The 5,497-nt window shown below is 52.8% G+C and overlaps 1 long non-coding RNA gene across 1 annotated transcript; it reads left to right on the top strand.

Moving 5' to 3' along the window:
- LOC135180346 (uncharacterized) lies at positions 1-1,530 on the top strand. Its single transcript, XR_010304400.1, has 2 exons — positions 1-293; positions 1,007-1,530. It is a non-coding gene; the product is annotated as an uncharacterized LOC135180346 (long non-coding RNA).
- Positions 1,531-5,497: the final 3,967 nt, after the last annotated feature.

The following is a 5,497-nucleotide window of genomic DNA, read 5'->3' as shown; positions in this document are numbered from 1 at the left end:
CTATCGTTCCCAGTCACTTCTTTAATTGACACACTGAAAGAAGCCACATCTTCCTGCCTGATTCTGACCAGCTCTCTAATTGAATTCAGCTCAACATCTCCGCTTCAGGCCCCCAGCAATTAATGATGGAGATCTTCTCGCCTTGGGAATTTCCCCTTGCTCCCATTCTTTTTGTTTAATAGGATCTAGTGAGAAAACCGGCAGCAGGAAATCTCCCACCCGCCCATCTCCTACCTTTCCCAGAGGTGCTTCGTGAAGAAAAGAGAGCCATGTGAACTTCAGGGGTTGGAAAGGTCTGCAGCTCCCCTGCCTTTGGTTCGTTCATCCTTTCCCTGGCTCCTCTCAGGTCTTTTGTTTCTCCTTGCCAAAACTGCTTGTGCACACTTTGCTCGCGATCTAATGAGGCTGTTATAGAAACTGCAAAGCTGAATTGGATCCTGCTTCTCCCCTCCCCCCAAGAAATGCAATATCTGTTTAACCTTTCTCCCTTGGCATCTGTTTCTCCTGGCAACCTATTTGCAACGCCTGTGGTTGCAAAGAAATCCCAGTGCTGACTGGGTTTTAAATGGGAGTTGCTGGGGACGCGGGCAGGAGGATGCCATACGATGGAGGGTACAGTTGCAGGCTGGCTGCAGGGAGCAGTTACTCCATGGATCTGGCTTAGCCTGGTCTCTCCAAGCCCTGCCAAAGTCTAGAGGTTTTTCATTGCTCCTTGAAAGGAAAATGTGATTTGCATGTCAAGGAGTGGGAAAGGACAGGGCTTGGCAGTTCTCCAGCATCTTTATCCTCTTCCAGTCTCTCTCCCCCTCCTCACATACCCCCATTTGGCATTTCTGTGCCACTGACGACTTACTGCTGCATTTAAAGCCTCCAGTCATCTTGGGGCTTCTTAAACTCTTGGATCCTGTTGCACATCCTTGTTAAACTTCGCCCTTACTGCTGCGTGCGGGGAAGCTTCCCACGCAGACCAAAGTTCGGTCCCCAGCCCACCGCTTCTCCTCCACAGGCGGTGACGTACGAGGCTCTGCGCGCAGGAGGCGGCGAGGGAGGCTGCTGGGGAGAACGTGGCTCTGAAGCACTGCCTGTTTGCTGAGCCTGCAGAGACAACTGCAGTGGGTTTGCTGGTTAACCAGGTGAGAGTGTGGTGTCTCCAGTCCTTGCTTGGAGAGAAAGGCCCCTAACCCTGCTCCTCGTCCTTGCCAGCCACAGCTGGTGATGGGTGGGAGGAAAGGGTGGAGGGGGAGATTCCCTCCCTGACCGTTCTACCTGTGTGCTGATGTGAGAAGGGGTGAAGCTGCCCAGGTTTTGTGGAGCTTCATCATACATGATGCCTACCTGCAGGACTAGAAGGCAGACAGAGGGGTTTTCTCCTCCTTTCCTTCACTCTGTGATTCTTTCCCAGCTTCCATGAGTTTTCCTGGCTTGTCATTGAGTTTTTTTGGGGGGGAGTTGTTTGTTTGTCTGTTTGTTTGTCTGTTTGTTTCTTTTTCACATGTGGCTTCCAGATCCATGTAGCTTCCAGGTCCATGCTCTGTGGGGGATCCACATTCACTGCTCAGATGTCCTGGAGCAGTAGAGCCAGGAATATGCTCATCCACAGCTGGGAAGAATGTGTGAACCTCAAGATGTTGTTTCTGGCCACCTGCTCCTGAGAGCATTGAGACAGTACCTTCACATGATACTGAGGTTGGTTGCACCTAGAACTCATAGGACAACATAGCTCTGCAGTGGCCCAGAGATGTCAGCAACTCTCATGACTGGAGAGAGCACAATCCTGCTCTCCATGTGCTGAGACCCTCTTTTAGCTGGCAGCAACAGTCCTGGAGGCAGGGACAGTCATACCAACATGCGCTTGTGTCCTGCCTCCACCAGCTATGAGGAGGAGGAGATCCTGGTTGTTAGATTGCATTGAGACATTGCTGGCTTCCTTGGCTCAGGGAGATGAAAGAATTTGTTTTCTGCTCAGTGTCTTTCCCAGGGCTGGCAGAGAGCAGGGAAGTTACTGTGAGTCCCAGTTCAGATCAGCTCTTACCCTGTGTTCATACAGGGTTGTTCTCACGCCCCATTTCCTTTGTGGACAGAAAGAAGAGTTATCAAGAGCATGCACCTGCTTCCAGCTGAGGAGAGGAAATGCTTCTGGAGAGAGCAGGGGATGGTGGTGGTGGTGTCTCAGGGCTCCAGGAAAGATCAGGGCTCAGTTGGGCTCAGCATAGTTAAGACTGATATTGCAAGCTTATGGTCAGGGTGGTCGGAAAAATCATTGCCATCATCAGGAGAGGACTCAGAGTTAAAGTCATCACCCTGGTAATTTGTAGAACTGAGCTACTGGTGTACGTGTGGTGCTGCCCCAGGCCACAGAGGACACGTTCTCCAGCCCATGGGTCAGCAAAGGCTGTAGCTTCCCTGATTGTACTACCTTCTGTCAGCCTGCTCGCAAGTGAGGAGCATCCTAGCTGTCCTCATTGGCCTTCTGGCTGATTTTGGGCTCAGATGGAGCTCTTGTCTCTATCCCACAGCAGTGCTTTAGTCCTGGAGACATGCAAATCTGTGAAACAAAGGCCCTGGAGAGCCAAAGGAGATGTCCAGACAACTAAGTTGCATTGCCTAAGGAAAGGGAGTGAAGGGATGCTCCTGTTAGTGGGTTGCATTAGCGGGGAAACTGACTTAAAGGACCTCATCAGGGTGTAGAGTGAGTTGGTGGCAGACTGGAAGTCTCCTAATGGGTGCTCTCCCCTGAGTTTTCTACCCTGTTGAGAAGCCAGGATGTGCTATTTTGAAAGAGTACATTAAGTCAACACTAAGATGCTTCCTGAGATGGGCTGGGAGGAAGAAGCCAGGAGATGGAAGAAACACTCAAGAGTGCAATGCTGAGAGATGCTCCTCTCACAGAAGGTCATGCTGGATCTGAGCTCCTCTGTGACTCTGGGTGTGATCAAGAGCATGAGCACTCCAGCACAAGGTACTGACTCAGCTCCAGACACAACCTCAACCCTTCCCTAACACCTACATGTCCTTGGAGGCACTTCCCCATACGAGGAGTTGGACAACAGCACAACCAGGTGCCGCCCAGCACAGGGCACCCAGCAGCTCTGCTTACCTTAGTGTAATAAGATTAAATCCCTGCCTCATTAGAGACCTCAAATTAGTCACCACCTTGGTGGATCAATACCATTTTCCATGATGCACTTGTGACACTAAGCCCAGGAGATGGATTGATGCTGGGAGGCTGGAATGCTGCAGGGGAGCTCCAGTTAGACCCAGCACCAGGCAGGGCCTGTTATCAGTGGAGAGAAAATAGCAAATTTCCATGGAGAGCAGCAGCTGGTGACAGAAGTAGGAGGTGTGGTGGAATGGGGACATGAAGGCAGTGCCCATGTCACCTGGCACCTCATGAGGCGTGGTGCTGGATCCTGTTTTATACTTGGAGGACTATTACAAGGAGAAAATCCTTGTCTGTGAGAAGCCTGTGGCAGCAATGATCTCCAGGTGTGGCTGCACTGGGAGCTGGGCTAAAGTGGTGGTTCCCTTCTCACTGCCCATTCCAGTTCCCTCTGACTGAGGTTTGGGAGAGGAAAGGCCAAAGCAGCAGCACTCATGGGGTGATCACTGCAGTGTGAGGGTTGCCTGGTGTCATGCTGACCCCTCTGCCCAAGAGACAGTCTTCCCACCCCAGCAGCCACCATCACAGAGGCTCACCTATCTCCCATGTCCTCAGGGATTGCCACCACGTGTTGGCTAGGGTATGACCCAAGGGAGCCTCCAGTTGCCTTCAGCCCCCTGGAAAGATGTTAACTGGTGTCTATCAGGTTGCTGAGGCTCAGCTGGGTTCTGGATCCAGGCAAGGAGTCCATGGGGCTGAGTCTGGGGTGAGTTGTGAGACACTTTAGGATCCTGGATGCCAGATCACTGTGCTCTGAGCTGCAGCCAGGCCAGCAAAGTCTGTAGCCAGAGTGAATCCTGGCCACTCTAAATCCCAGCCCTAGGATATTTGCACTTCTGCAGCTGCCCACGCAGGGAGGCTCAGAGTGGCCATCTCTGCCCTTTCCAGGGACATGGTGTGGATCAGAGACCACCCACCTCATCCCAGCCACCCACCCTGCTCCAGATGCCAGGGCTAAGGTCACTGCTGCATCTCTCACCCCCGTGTCCCTTGCCCCATGCCTTTCCCACCTCCCTGGCTGTTCTGCCTCCAGAATCACTAAGCACGGGATCCCCTGGTGCTGGGTGCTTGTTCAGCTGGCCAGGAAGAGCAGGCAGGGCAGTGGGGTGGGTGGTGCAGAGCAGGGAGCTTACAACCCCTTTCCTGCTGCTACAGCTGGACACTACACCCTTAGGGAAGAGTGGGACCAATCTGCTGGGTGGACTGGGAGGGTTTAACTCTTCCAGGGCAAACCTCATTCTGTTGAACATCTTTGTGCAAAATCAGGGTCCTCTGCAGAGCCAGCACTTCCCTGGGAGCAAGGGGGGAGCTCAGAGGGAGCAATCATACTCCTAAAACCATTCCTCACCCCCTGCCCCCGGGGTGCTCACATGGCTGCTAAACCAGAGTTTCTGGGTGCTGCCTGTGTTGTCTTTCTAAACCCTTAACAGAACCATGTACTTGAGCTACTTGGCATCTAAATACATGGTATTCCTCCTCTTAATCCCTCTCCTGGCGTGCCCAGAGGTGAGCTGGTGGCTCTCACAGCCTTGTATTTGGGCAGAGGCGGAGGAGTGGGTACCCAGGCAGCAGGTTGCTGCCCACCCTAAGGCGTGAGGGGGCTGAGTGGGTGCTTCTGAATAAAACACTAAAGCACTGGGGGGGGGGGGGGGGGGGGCAAAGCTGATAAAAATGCCAGAGCAGCTGTGGCAATGTGGGCAATGAAGAGATGCTGCAGTTTGCTCTTGCTTATTTGGAGGCTTCTTGTCTCTGGTTTGCTTCACAAACCTGCTTCTTTCTGCCCCAAGAACCCTCTTAGGAGCTGAAGCATTTCTGCAACCCAAAAGCCTCTGATGTGCCTCCAGCAGTGATGCAGGAGCATGTCCAGGGAGCTGGACAAGACCTGTTGAGAGGAGAAGGGACTGCTCAGGGCTGAAAAGGTCTGACTGAAAGGGGAGAGGAAGGAAGAACTTTGATGTGGTTCTGGTTCATGCAGGGAGCAGTAGATGAGGTGATCCCTACCCTGGGGAGCTCATCCCTGGCTTGGGGAGATGGGAGAGGACACACAGCTCATACTGGTGCTGCCAGGGCAGTTGTGCTGTCCCCATGGAGGCAGAGAACTGAGCTTTTTGTTCTTCCCTACCACGAAACAAGAGAAAAACACTCCTGCTGAGAGCAGCCAGAAATAACCCAGGCCTCCAGCAGCCAAAAAGCTTCCAAGGAGGAATTTTAAAGTGCTGGGAATTTGGCCTCTCAGCCTGTGCTTTGGGCTCCTCTGCTGTTGTAATGTCCCAGGCAGGCAAAGACAGACTCTGAACACAGCTCTGCTCCTGACGTCCAGGAACCAGCATCTCAACA

Source organism: Pogoniulus pusillus, chromosome 13 (genome assembly GCF_015220805.1).
Source record: "Pogoniulus pusillus isolate bPogPus1 chromosome 13, bPogPus1.pri, whole genome shotgun sequence".
NCBI lineage: Eukaryota > Metazoa > Chordata > Aves > Piciformes > Lybiidae > Pogoniulus > Pogoniulus pusillus.
This window is presented reverse-complemented; position numbering and strand designations above follow the sequence as displayed.